Source organism: Melozone crissalis, unplaced genomic scaffold (assembly GCF_028551555.1).
Source record: "Melozone crissalis strain CALT ecotype California unplaced genomic scaffold, PUWL_Pcris_2 ptg000081l_1, whole genome shotgun sequence".
In the NCBI taxonomy this organism is placed as follows: domain Eukaryota; kingdom Metazoa; phylum Chordata; class Aves; order Passeriformes; family Passerellidae; genus Melozone; species Melozone crissalis.
Genome location: NW_026535858.1, coordinates 16,796,518 through 16,810,472, shown reverse-complemented (window position 1 = coordinate 16,810,472; position 13,955 = coordinate 16,796,518). Strand labels below are relative to the sequence as shown.

At 42.4% G+C, this 13,955-nt stretch overlaps 1 long non-coding RNA gene across 1 annotated transcript in view; it reads right to left on the bottom strand.

Annotated features, from left to right (window-relative positions):
• The window catches only part of LOC128946612 (uncharacterized), a 97,167-nt gene that overhangs the window by 44,296 nt on the left and 38,916 nt on the right, over window positions 1-13,955 (bottom strand). The window lies entirely within an intron of this gene.

Sequence of the window (13,955 nt, the reverse complement as noted above, 5' to 3'; positions counted from 1 at the left end):
TGCAAGTCTAGTGAAGTAATCAAGGCTGACACTGACTGGTAAAAACTTGAACAAAATAACTTTGCATTATAGCACCCAATGCTTTATTCATATTACAAACAAAATTTTGCACACGCAAGTGGAAAGACTTGCTGATAAACATCTGTTGGCATGGACAAACTACCTGTAGAAAAATAGGTGTTTGAATGGCTAAAGGTGTTTGAAATGGTTGATGAGCATGTGTGGTTCTTTTCTGCCACTTCAAGAGGAATTGCTGTATCAGGTACACAAATGCAACTTCTTCTCTTTGTAAGTAATTCAAGCTGTTCTAAGGCATTCAGAACGGTCTACAAGTTGGCCTATAGACAGCATTGTCTGGTGGGGCATCATTCAAAAACGTTTATAGAAAGCTGGCTTCTTCACTAGCAATAGCATAAACAAGATATTTTCTTTTGTGACTGGATTAAGGATCGGAAAGGAAATGACAATACCTTTTTCATTCTTTGGCATCTAACAAAAGGAAAACAAAGATTAAAAAAAAACTTCCAATATTTCTGCTCAGTACAAGATTTTGTAGTACTCTGAAACTGTTTGGTTTCATTTTTTTATTAACTCCTTCTTATGGGCAGATAATTTTAAAATTAAAACACTTTAAAATATCCGAAAGCTCAAAAGAAAAATACTCTGCATTTCTCTAAATAAAAGGCATTACTTCAACATTTCAGAGAGCTTCTCTTTGTGTTTCTGCTTTTAAAGAACGATCCACCACCTTGTGAGGATACAGCAACGTGAGAGACACATCTCAAATTACTTCCCTAAGGTGAGAGAAAGGAGGTTCAGCCTTAATGAACGAGCCCTCTTGCCAACACTTTTGTATATCACCCTTAACCAGACCCTTCTCTCCAGGCTTGATGTGAAAAGGTCACTGGCCTTTTATCTAGAGAAGATAGACCCTTCAAAGTCCAACCAGCTCTTCATTTCATCTGACACCAAAGCAACAACCTCTGCTTCACTGCTACAAGGCAGGCACCTCCAAATGCCTGATCACACATCTTTCTACTACAGCTTGACAGGCTTACAGTGTGAAGGATGTGTTAGAGCTCATTCCATTTGGAAAAGAAAATCTTTGACTGATGAAATTGTATCTCTCTCTTTAAATAATTGAAAGCTCTTCATGACAATTAGAATCATATCACAAAACTCGTCATGGATTTCAGCAAGCTTTGGATCAAGCTCATATCTACCAAATGAGACTGTTTGGATTTGATTTCTTTAAGGAATTTAGGTTGAGAGTGCAAATGTTAAAATAGGTTCAGGCAGCATGACTGACATGCTCTCATACTTCCATATCTTCAGCAGTATGGATTTCCTTCCCCACACAGACAATTACACCCCTTTTTAGAACTTGTTTACAAAATATAATAGTACCTAATTAATAAAAATCTAATTTCTATGCCGGATAGATTTATATTTAACACCACTAGGCCGAATCAATCTTTCACATACTATTTCTGATCAAGCTCAGAGACAGTTTATTTGAAAGACATCCCTGAAATGTGAAATGGGTATCTTTACAAAGATGTCTGAAATTCTATTCTCTCATTGTAAATAACCTTATCACAACAAATAACCTTATATTCCCTAGAAGCAGAAGGATTCCATGATTTCTTTGTTTTTAAAGATCTTTTTCCTACTATTTTGGGAAAAATAGCACGAGGAATTCAGTTGGTCAAACCTTTCTGACCACAGAAGTATCTAGCTCCTAAAGACAAAAGGAAAGAAAAAATCCAAACTAAGCATATGACTAGTAGCAAGAAATTGAAAGATATATTCAAATCCAAACTCAGCATCAACTTCAAGCCATCATGGATGGGTAGAAAAGGTGGTGCACTTTTGCTGAGGAGAACATAAAACCTGTGCCTTGTGAAAGATGTGCAGCTCACCGGTGACAGCAGAAAAGGTGGGGAATGCTTCTTCACCCCCAGTATTCAATAGCACACATTGTTATACACAGAACTGCTCTTGTTGAGTCTGCAGTGAGCCAACGTGAAAGCAGACAGAAGCAGGTACTGATATTACACCAGAGCATATTGTCACTGCTAGAGCCAACACACCGTCACTGAAGCTGCCAATTATCCCCAAGTCACTGATACATTATTTTTTTTAATCCCAAAGAATGATCTTTTGCTGGAGGCTTTTTCACACCCATGACTGAAGTATCCCTGGTGGCATGTTGACTAATTAAGAGCAAAATCCATCTCTTGATGAAATAACACTGCCATTGAAAGAGATTTCTACAGTTAGGGAAAAAATGTTTAATCAGGCTAGGAGGAGCAGCATCCTAACACTTGCACTAAGCACAGGAAAGAGGTCTACAGCTAGCAATTAACAATGATGAAAAGGACAGTGATTTAAAGCATATTGCCATGACATTTTTATCAAAGTAAATGAGTTTGCTAGGCCCAGCGGCTGCATATGCTTATTGTCATTTAATGTTTGGATAGCAACACATCAGGCACCGGGTATCAGGAGGTGCCGAATTTAATAAGTCATTTTGACACTGGCGTGAAACGAACAAATCAGCATTCTGAGGAATGTGTTCACACTCTGAGCAGACAGGCAGACATCCTAAGCATGTGAGGTGACACCAATCAACAAAAAAAATGGGAGGTGGGAAAGAAAGGGAGTGAGAGATGAAAGCCAGGAGAAGAAACAGGCAGCGATACTCCGATGAAAAACTAGTTCTGTCCTGTCTGCTGGTCTGCCTGGTTGCTGTCAACAAGGCAAATTTCTTTTCACTAAGGCTGAGACACACTGCATATCATGGATGGCATAAATCTCATGTATTATTTAAGCCCTACATGGATTATCTCAAATGAACTAAAATTAATGTCATGGAAATCTTTCAGGACTTTTCATTGCTTTAGCGGCAATGCAAAATTCCTGCCACGTGCACAGTTAATCAGAGCTTGTTTTTTAGCACAACAAGGCTGGCTCGGCACATGTACTTTGAGAGCCTCTCAGACACTTTCTCCCTGAAGCCCAGAGGAGTTGTGCCTGTGTGAGCAAACTAAGGCTCTGGCTTTTCATGACTTTCAAAGGACCTGCAGCAGTTTTGATCCCAGCTCCTCCACCCTCTGCAGATTGGCTGCTCATTCTGTCCCTCGCCTTCCAACCCTATTTATATTCTCTTTACCTCAGGGTATGTCTGCAGTACAGAGGTACCTGAGTAGCTATAGAACTCCCCAGCTCAAGTGCTGCTGTAGATATGGTTGTGTGGAGCTCAGCACAGACTAATTTACCTCCACTGTCCCTAATTCATTTAAAGTTACTTTAACTAGGCCTACCTGACAGACTCACTCCCCACCATGTCCCTGTCCTCACCTCTTCACTTGCAAACACTCAATATTTCACCACCAGTCTTTTTATTAGGTTTGTCTACTTCTAAATTAAGATTCAAAACTCAAAAGAATTGTTGGTACAAATTCAATAATCCATTTGCAATTTGAGATTTATCTCAAACTGTGCCTTAACAGGGCTGACAAATTTCCTTTTCAGCCAGTCCTGAATGCCTAAAAATGCACATTAAAAAAGTCTTGGAAGACAAATGTCATCTCCTTGTCTTTCAGAGCATCAGAAAATACATTAGGATATGATAAAACAACTGTTATGATTAAGAAAAATGAGGCATTAAGGAATATAACCTAGAGTAGGAGCAGCATTAAGGAGATGTGGTGGAAAGAGAAGAAAGGAGAGAGATGAAAGCATCCTATTCCTGTCCTGTCAATTTCCAATCCACGTAAGTAAGAATAAATCTACTTTCTTCACATATACTATTTAGACTTAGTCCCCTTCCCAATTTGAACTTGTGCTCTTCCCCACAAAAGATAAAAAGCTTGAGTTGACTGTCAGGTAAATACATCAACAAAGCAAGAAAGGAAAAATAAGGTATCATTGATACTGGAACCAAGTAATTCTATCAATCTGCATAACCCACATTTGATAGGGTATCCACTGAAAAATAAGGACAGTTCCTATTTTTCTGATGGGAGGTTTCAAGAGATTCGTGTCAGGTTTGCAACATCAAGTAAAAAACAGGCTGAGGTGATCTCCTTACTTGTTAGAGGAACTCCACATCCCCAGATACTGCTGCACCTAATCCAGTCACAGATTATATCAAAAAGCTGGTGGTTATCCAGCTTTTATCCCTTTCCTCCCTCCTCAAAAAACAGTGAACAAAAACTATCTTCAGCACACCTTCAGCACTGAAGCAGAAGATAAACATTTCAGCCATGAGCCTCCTCCAAGAGATGGTGCTTTGTGCCCTAGGGAGATGGAGGGCACAGCACTTCCCACTTCAGTGGGGTCATGCTCACCAAATTACACATGAGTGGGGCACAGGCTAGGAGGCATTTCACAGGCCTGAGGGTCTGGAATTCACTAGGCTCTCTCTGGCAGCACATGACGACTCTGGGTTAATAAAGTTAAAAGTGTGTTATATTGCTTGTTAAACTTTTCAATAAGCACTGAAACAAGAGCAAGAGGGGCCCTGGGACCACAGAAATCCGAGTAACAGGAAGAACTGTACACAATGCTGGATAGGGAGCAAGGAACGTGCAGCTGTGAAAGACCAGGGGAGCAGGATTATTGAACAGGCAGTCTTTCAAGTGTATCTGAGCCATCCAGCCACAAAGTGCTACAGAAGACAGAGGGGAGCACTGGTGATCAGCCGGGTATGAGAATCTTCTCATGGCCCAGAATACATCCCCCTCCCAGGATTTAGTTGGCTAAGCAAGCCATTTAGCTGGCTGAGTTCAAGATCAGCTCCGTCACTGATAAGAGCTGCTGTGAAGAAAGCCAGAAGCAAGGACCTGCCCCTCATTTCCCTTGGGAACCATTTTTAAGCTGAAGCTTTACCACAGGTCCCCACCTTTGCTAACTGTCAGGGAGCAGCGAGGGCCAGAGGCTCTGCAAGACACAAGAAGCTGGGAACAAAGAGGGCTAATAAAGAAGGTTCCAGCACTCTGTGTTTGCACCAGCACAGAGTTGAGGCAAAAATTGGCAGGTCCAGGTCAAGATGAGGGCAAGAGGCAGTGATCAGTCAGACATAGTCCAGTGATCACACAGCAAATCTGCAGTGCTGGGGCACATCTGATGTCAAGGCAGGAATGCCAGTCAGCAGGCCCAGGTCAGAGTTGTGTCAGTTCAAGACCATTGCTTCCTGGAGCATGGGTAGGGCCAGCAGTAAAGCCCCAGCTGTGAGCAGCTCCCAAAGCAAAGGAGGGGCAGGCCATCACTTCTAGCTTTCTTCACAAGAGGTCTTACCAGTGAAGGAGCTGACCTTGGACTGTGCCAGCTAAACTCTGACCTAGCCAGATGAACTCCTACCAGAGGCCAGTGCCCAGGTCGACAGCTTCGATGGCTCAGGCCCTGCATCAGTTGTCTCTCACCACTACTCACAGGAAAGAACATGAGACAGAAAGGTGGACCAGCCTGTCTGTTCACTACTATTCAGTGTAAACTCCAGCAAGACTGAGGCAAAAGAGAATAAAAATTGCTGAAGGCAAAACAAATGTCTGTTACAGCTAAGTTTAAAGGTCACGTATCAGCTGAGGAAAATAAGTTCTCAAACCTCTGAAATGCAGTCTCTTTGCTGCAACTGCAGATTGCAAATATTTTCTCATTTTCTTTAATGTCTGGAAGCCAGCTCATCTACATCCTAAGTCACTGCAGGAAGAGGAGCTAGAGCAAAAGGCAGAGGGAAGGCTTCTAAGACCTACATGTCCTCCATTCTTGTTTAACTTTAGGGGGCAGGGAGAGAACTAACTATGGATCCAAACTGAACATCAGTTTGTTCTTTCATCCTACATGGAGAAGGTATATCCAAACATCACACCAACACCACACCTGTCTTCAGGAGGCAGCAGTTTACACAGTCCAATTTAAAATTACTTGCATCCCGTGGAATGTGTAAAAGGTACAATAAAATTTTTACTGTCTGAAACCATAATAGACTTTTCCCTCTTGTTTTTTTCTTCTCACACTCTCTCCTTAGACCTTCAATGTGTGGGCAGCAGAGCATTTTGCCACCCAGTCACATTGCCACATTGCAAATTAATATCAGGCAGCAAAAGCATATCAGCCCAAGATTAAAAGATGCCTTGGAATCCTTCATATTTAGTTAATATATTTTCCTTCCATTTAGTTATGCTGGCACTAACTGCATGCCCAAGAGGGCAGTGCAACTCTGGCAGTCTGGTCTGATGGGAAGCTTCTTGGTTATCTGCCAGACACAGCATGAACACTGCACAGAGCCCTCATGGCCCTGCAGAAGAGTTTTTCCTCCCTGTTCTGTGAGCTGATGCTGCCGAGCTTTAAATTCAACTCTGTGCCCTGAGCCTGCATCACCAGAGCTACAATTAGGTCATGCTGGGAATAAATGCTTCAAAAGAGACCTATGACAGTTTAAGTAGGTACCTTTCAGTTGGGAAGGAACACAAATGCACAGATATATCCTTTTGCTTCCAAATTAAAATTAAAGAGAAGCGATACCAGAAACATTTTCCAAAAGACTTGTGGAGTCTGCAAATGCCTCTACTTTGTTCTGTGTGCACTAACCCATTTCGTGCCTCCTTTTTAAAACGCTGGCTCTTCTGTACTCCTACATACTTTGTTGTTATGTTGCTTCATTCCAGTCGTGTTGCACCTGCTAAGTATGCTCTAAATCAGGGACACCACCCAGAGAGTTCAAGCTAAATAGGAACAGGAGAACTAGGCCTCAAGGGAGATTTATCCTCTGCGTCTTCAAGCCCAAACAGCTCTATCTTGTCATTCTTTCATTTTGAGGTGGAGAAACCAGAATATTAAATCACATCAGGAGATGCCCAAACGTGTCTGATATTTTTGCCTTCTTTTTCCCCTTGGCCTACCATAAAAAGAAAAAAAAAAAATCAATAACAGTTTCTATGTCATTGATACAAAAAATCTTATATGATCCAAACGTTGAAACCAGTGACAAGTGAGCCATGTCAAGTAGTTTGTTTTACTTAAACAGGTACCAAAGACAGAACAGAGAGTAGCTTCCACTTTAAAAAGGAACAATTCAAAATCCATAACAAAGCTACTGAATTATTAACCCCAAATACATAATTCTTTGCTTGTATCAGGTATTATATTGTAAAGAGCAAGTAAAAAAATGGCAACTGACAACTTTATGGTCTCCTGTTCATTTTCCAGTCAAATTAGAAGGAAAGCTGCTTGGTTTCTGTCCCAGGCTTGCAGGTTTTGGAGTCCCAAGCTACAGTGTGGCCATATATGACACAACAAGGTTTGGCCCACTTCTAAGGAGCAATAGATTCAAAAGGTGTGAGCTGGTAAAACACTTTCACTTTACCGCTACAAGCAACCTGCAGATATTAGTTAAAACTAGCTAAACTTATTTCTGTAAGGACACTGCCAAGATAAGAAAGGTCAGTTTAGAAGCATCTACAGGTTAAGTCTAAAAACAGAAGACAGACCCTCTTTAGTGCTCCCATCTCCCAAAGCAAACATCTGCTGAGGGGACTGGGACTGTTATCAGCTGCCACTCTGACCTCCACAGACAATTTCCCTGCTCTGACATTAGCTGAGGAACTGCACCACCCAGTAGGGAGAAGACGATGATGGGAGAACAGAGCTCACCAAGAAGTGGAGATTGGTGATGAAACTGTTATCATCACAAAAGTAATGAAAAATGAAAAGCAAAAGGATAATGCAGCCTAAGTAATAATACAAAAAGACCTTTGTCTTCTCTTCCTCTAGGTCTTCTCTAACAAAAATAATTTAGTTTTCTAAAAACCATGTCCAGGTATTGCTAATGCACAGCCTTTTGCAGTATCCATTGGAGGTAAGAATGCATCACTTCTCCTTTCTACTGAAATAGGCTGGGAACTGCCCTGTGTTCTTGAATTTTTCTGCTGGTTTAACTTTGCTCTTTCATTTAAAATATTTTTGTTTTCATGGATATTTCATGCTGGCTGAAAAAGCTATAGGATGGGAAATTACATTTTAATGATGAGTGCACAAAACAAAACAAAAACCTCATATGGCAACAGAAAGGCCAGAACTGAGTGGAGAAAGCCAGCATCCCACACAGCTGCTTTCCGAGTTCTAAAAAAGGATTCAAGTTAATGTTGTACTAATTATATCCAGGTGTAGAACAAGAGCTGGTTTTCATTTCTTTTCAATTCAAACCACTGGACTGGTTTCCCAGCCTAGATTAATTTGTCCAGGGGTCCTTTAAGGGGTGTGGTTTAATTTGCATCTGGCTTCAGTCTCAGGGTTCCCAGCAGTGGCACTTCTCTGAACTCTTATCAAATTAATTGGGCACTCATGCATAACTTGATTGGGCACTCATGCAAAAATTAATTGGGCGTGCAAGCGTGAAGAAATTGGGCTCTCATGCATGAATCGATCGGGCAGCGATGCATGAATTAACTGGGCGTGCAAGCGAGAGCAAATTCTGTGCTCAAGCATGAGCTGATGGGGCACTCAGGCGTGATCTCACCGGGCACTCATGCGTGAACAAGCTGGGCGTGCACGTGTGAGCACAGAAAAGCCTGCGATTTCTGCCCTATACATTCTACCCTTCGCCCCTGGGAAAAGCACATAGGAGCTGTTTCAACATCTGTCCATTTTAAATTCTTTCAACATCATCACAATCTTAATATACACTAATTACAAACTCTACTCTTAGCCCCATGGACCAGTCAGTAGGGATAAGCCCTGTGTGGTGCACACTTTGCCCAGCACAGCATTCCCAGCACTGCTCATAATGAACAAGGGCCTCCCTTCTGCGCTGAGCGCTTGTTAACACTTCTTGTAGCAGGCTTCTTTCATTTTAAAATAAGAGACCTTCAGCTCAACTATCCACATCCGCCATGTGCTTCTGGGGTCTCTGGAGATCTGTTTAGAGGACACAAGTCAGTCCCTCCACACCCCACAGCACAGCAGCTTTCCTGGAGTTTCCCAGGCACACAGACTCTCCATGAATGGCACTCCTGAATCCCTGGCTGTAAGCCACTGGGGCAGGGGCTCAAAGCTGACCTCATCCTATCCTGTCCCAGTCACCTTCCCATCCCTCAGTACCTTGTTCCTTGTGGCCTTGAACTCTCCATTTCCTACCTGCTTACACACTGTTTGCACCTACCCCACTAGACATGAAGGACATACAGCACAGCACACCAAGTTTCCAATATAATAATCAATATTCCTTCCCAGGTCTCAAAGTCACTTAAATTATTGCAATCCCAGACTATGTCAGACTTGGGTGCTGCCTGAATTCTCCACTAACCTCTGTAGTGCATGAAACATCCTCTACTAAGAAAATATTTTTTTAGGAAATAGACACAAATTACTTTCTAATCAGGCTAAAGCATTGAGAGAGAATAAAATGCAAGAAATTAAGTACTTAAGAAAACACCTTTTCTTCCCCCCTTCCTAGACTGCACTTAAGCTAAACATACCTTCCTAAACTCAGCTCCTCTTATTTGCACCACAAAATGTACTTGGTTTGCACCAAACATCTCATTGATCCAGTGGGCAATGCAAGAAGCTGGGGTTGTGTACACAAAAGTTTCCTCTTCTGACACTCCTTCATGTGTCTTGTTAGGTGTTTTCCATCCCTCTGGCTTTCTGGTGTCACTCTGCTGGCTTAGGGCACCCATGGCCACATTCAAAGTCTCCTTGCCCTGCTGTACATCATCTTTGGGCTGCAGTGAGGCAGGCGTCCTATGGGTATGGAGCATCCTCCTCGTACATGTCTTCTCTGCCATTCTCCTGATCGTACATCTCCCCCAGCACATCCACACACTGTCTGCACTGCGGGGTCCTCTGAGAGCCTGGCCTTTTGGGACAGCATTTCAACTTCAGGGCCAGCTGCCACCTGCACAGGGCAGTTCATGGCCCCCTCCCGCGCTGACTGTGCTGGAACCCCTGGATGCCAAACCCCAACAGGTGTGGCCAGTGCAGCACTGGGGAGAGCTCATGGTGCACTTGGGGGATGAACTCACCGGCTGCTCATACATGCACTAATTGAGCATTCATGCATGAGTAAATTGGGTGCTCATCCAGATCTAATTGGACTCTCAAGCGTGACTTGATTGGGCTCTCAAGCATGAAATAATTGAGCGCTCATGCGCGAACTATTTGAGCAATAAATTTTGCACTAATTGGGCACCCATGCGTGACGTAATTGTGTGATCAGATGTGAACAAATGGGTGATCATGCATGAGTTAATTAGGCACCCATACCATGCATGGACTAAATTGGCACCCATGCAGGAGCTCGTTAGGAGCACAAACAATGTAAATCCTACAGTTTAACCTTCATACCTTCCACCCCTTGCCTCCACAACACACATATTTAAGAGATGTTTCATCACACAAACATTACTATCTCTACTTTCAACATTTTCACAATCTTAATATACAGCAATTATGAACTTCATCCTTCCTCCTTGCAGAACAGACAGTAAGGATTAGCATTGCAGCAATGCTCTTTAAAAGTCTTGTTCCTTGCCCCACAAATCATATCACAGAAACATTTAGGTTGAAAAAGATGCTTAAAATCATTGAGTCCAACCATTTACCTAACACTACTAAGTTCACCACTAATCCATTGTCCTTAAGTGCCATTCCCACACAGCCAGACCACCTTATCCTTCACATATTCTACCCTTTATGCTGGTGAACCAGACTGTAATGGATTAATATCATAACCAAGTGCATATGCACTTAGTAAAATTCTAGCCCCATCCCAGGGAGCCAAACTACAAGGATTATCATCATCATCATCACAGTGTGAATTTTCATTCAGAAGCTATTCCAAGCTCTACCCCTTGAGTTGGTAGAGTAGATTATCGGGGTCAATCTTCTCACAGTCTGGCTACATCTACTCTTCACAAATTTCAAGCCCCATCCCTATGGGATGTGGGGATTATACTCAGCCTGAACATGTATTACTATGCCCCTCAGGGCATACATTGCAGGGCACTGCATTCATGCATGAGCATCCCATGAAGTCACACTGGGATGCCCAGCTAGTCCCTGCTTGAGTGTTCAATAAGCTCGTGCATGAGTACCCAATCAATACATGCATGTGTGCTCATCCAGTTTATGCATGGGCACTCAAATAACTCACACCTGAGCGATCTATCAGTTCATGCATGAGGGCCCAGTCAGTTCATCCTCAAGTGCCCAATGACTCAAACATAGGTGAACAATTAATTCACATCCAAGTGCCAAATTAATTTATGCCACACCGCCCAAGTAGTTCATGCATGAGCGCCTAGTTAGTTCTTGCATGGGTGTCCTACGAGCTGATGCTTGATAATCCAATTAATCCCTGCATGGAAGCACAATTAATTCATGCTTGAGCGCCCAATTAGCTCACACATGGGCATCCAATCCGCTCAAGATGCCCCATTCACTCACACAAGACTGCACATTCAGGTCACACATGCTCTCTGAATTCATGCATGAGAACCTGACCATTTCATGCATGATGGCACAGCTCGCAAGCACCCGATTTACTCCTGCATGAGCACTAAGCTGGCACTTGCAGGAATGCCTGATGATCTCATGAGTGACACACTGGACACACATGGCAGACTTCAGCAGGGCCATGAACTGCTCTATGCAGGTGGCAGCTGGCTCTAAAGCTGATGTAATTGTCCATGGCATCCCAAAAGGAGCACACAGTGCCCCATCAGTTATTTACCAGCAAGCAGCAGAACCAAGAGAAAGAGACACATGGAGAGAGAGATTCCAGAGAAATCACATGGAGGGAAACACCCCAGACAAGGATGAAGTGGGGCAGAAAGCCCATCAAAACTGAGAGTCAGGGAGTTGCAGACACAGGGAAAATAGAAGGCTCAGTTAATGCTGTTCAGGTGTGGAGCAATGTCCAGAACAGTTGAGCCATTTTGTACAGTATTTTATTGCTTAGGTTGAGAAATACCTGTGTTACATCAAGTGAACACTTTGCCACACATTTTACATCTGGAAAAAGCCCTGCAGCTATTTGAGTCATGAACCTACTGATACCTCCAACAGTGGTGGTGATCTTTACTTCTACTGTTGTCATCATCTGCTTTGTATGCTATAGTAAATAAATGAAAAAATCTATTATATTCTTACCTTTGTGTTTTGCAAGAAAAAGGCATAAAATTTGTAGCAAGTGTTCAGCATACGTTAACCCAAATAACCCCGCAGTCCACAGGGGCAAGGGGTGGCATATGTAATACATATATATTCAAAATGTTGAAGCTTGGTTACATTTGTTGCAGGAGCAGGGAATGAAGTTTTTAAAAGCATTAATTCAGATTGCTATAAAATTAATCCATACAGTCTAGCCCACTGGGATGAAGATTGAAATTTGTGAAGAGTACATATATTTAGACCATGATAAAGTTGACACACATCCTTTCTTATTCATCTTCCCAACCCTAAGGATCTTGTTCAGGTACTTCAAACACTATTTCCAATGCACTTACTCATTGTTCATACCTACTACCCCTCCAAGATATAACAGCTGAAGCACTACAGCCCAAATGTCCAATAACACATTTCCGGCTGCTAGCTAGCCTTCACTAGGGAGATTTTTACTTAAGTTACTGCAAATTAATTCACATTTCTAATCACTGACTTAAGTAATGAGAAGGAAGAAAGAAAGCTATTAAACCCTTAACAACCTTAAGCTTTCCTCCTAACTTCCCAGTTTAGGCTTCCTTAGCTTTCACCACAGTTTACACACAGCCCATCACAACCCCTCTGGTGATGGGCAGTGCAGGAGGGCTGTGTTTTGTGGCAAAATAACATTTTGCCATTGCTCTCTGCCTTTCACAGGGGTTTCTTCCACACCTTGTGAACCCCAGGCTTCCAGCCCTAGCATGGACTGGATGAAGGGCAACATACCATTCCTGCTCTAAGGACACAACTAAGCGGTTATTTATTTCTTTTAACCAGTGAAATCTGCACTTAATATCATTAAGTCTCTTTTTGTAGCAATTATACAGAAAGCCTTGCAAATATTCACAGCAATATAAAAGGTCAAGGCCTCAAGAACATGTATAATGGTAAAGAATAATGTTCTATTCTTAAGAAACAGTGCAAAACCAAAACTGGTCTGGTGCAATATTCATCACACTGCATGAAACAAAAAAAAAAAAAAAAAAAAAAAAAAGCAAAAGGAAATACTGAGATTGTCAAGCAGATCCCAGTACCTGCAAGACTACTCTTATGCCACCCTTGCTGCACAAAGCATTCAGCAATGCAATCTGACTGCCTGTACCAGAATGATAATTCCTTTGCAACAAGCAGTCTGGATTGTATTCGAAGGATTGGCCCATTTACTGCATGCTTCTGCCAAAAGATATCTTAACTTGCAGCTGACTTTGAAACACAAACCACTTAGCAACTCATATTATGATTTCTAATCTCCAAAATCCCACACTACTGACTAAAGGCAGGAGGCCTAGGCCTTGAAATGCCAAAGTGTTAAAGAGTTGCATTGACAGAAACAGCATTTGTTTTGAAAAGTCTTCAAGAGTATTGATACCAGATCAGGGCCCATCAGAGCCTGTCAGCTGAAAGTCACTTCTCATGTTCCTCTCTGTGTTGACTGGTATACTTGCTAAGATGTCTCTCGAGCTATGCAAAGTCAGGAGGGAAAAAGCTGTAAACTGATCAGAGTGAGAACTAAGCCTGCTTTGTGGCTATCTCTTACCAACACAGAACTTCTGGAATTTGTGGCCATGGTGGTTATAAAAGTACTACTGTGTGAGCTCAGGACTGTCACACTCCTAGAGCCCTCTCCATCAGGAAAAGGAGTACTTCCTTACAAGCAGGAGAATATCTACCAGTCAAGGGTTTGCCAAAAAGCATCTGAGTCAGAAAGGAATGACACTTCATTGTTGAGATTTAAACCCTGTAAGTAC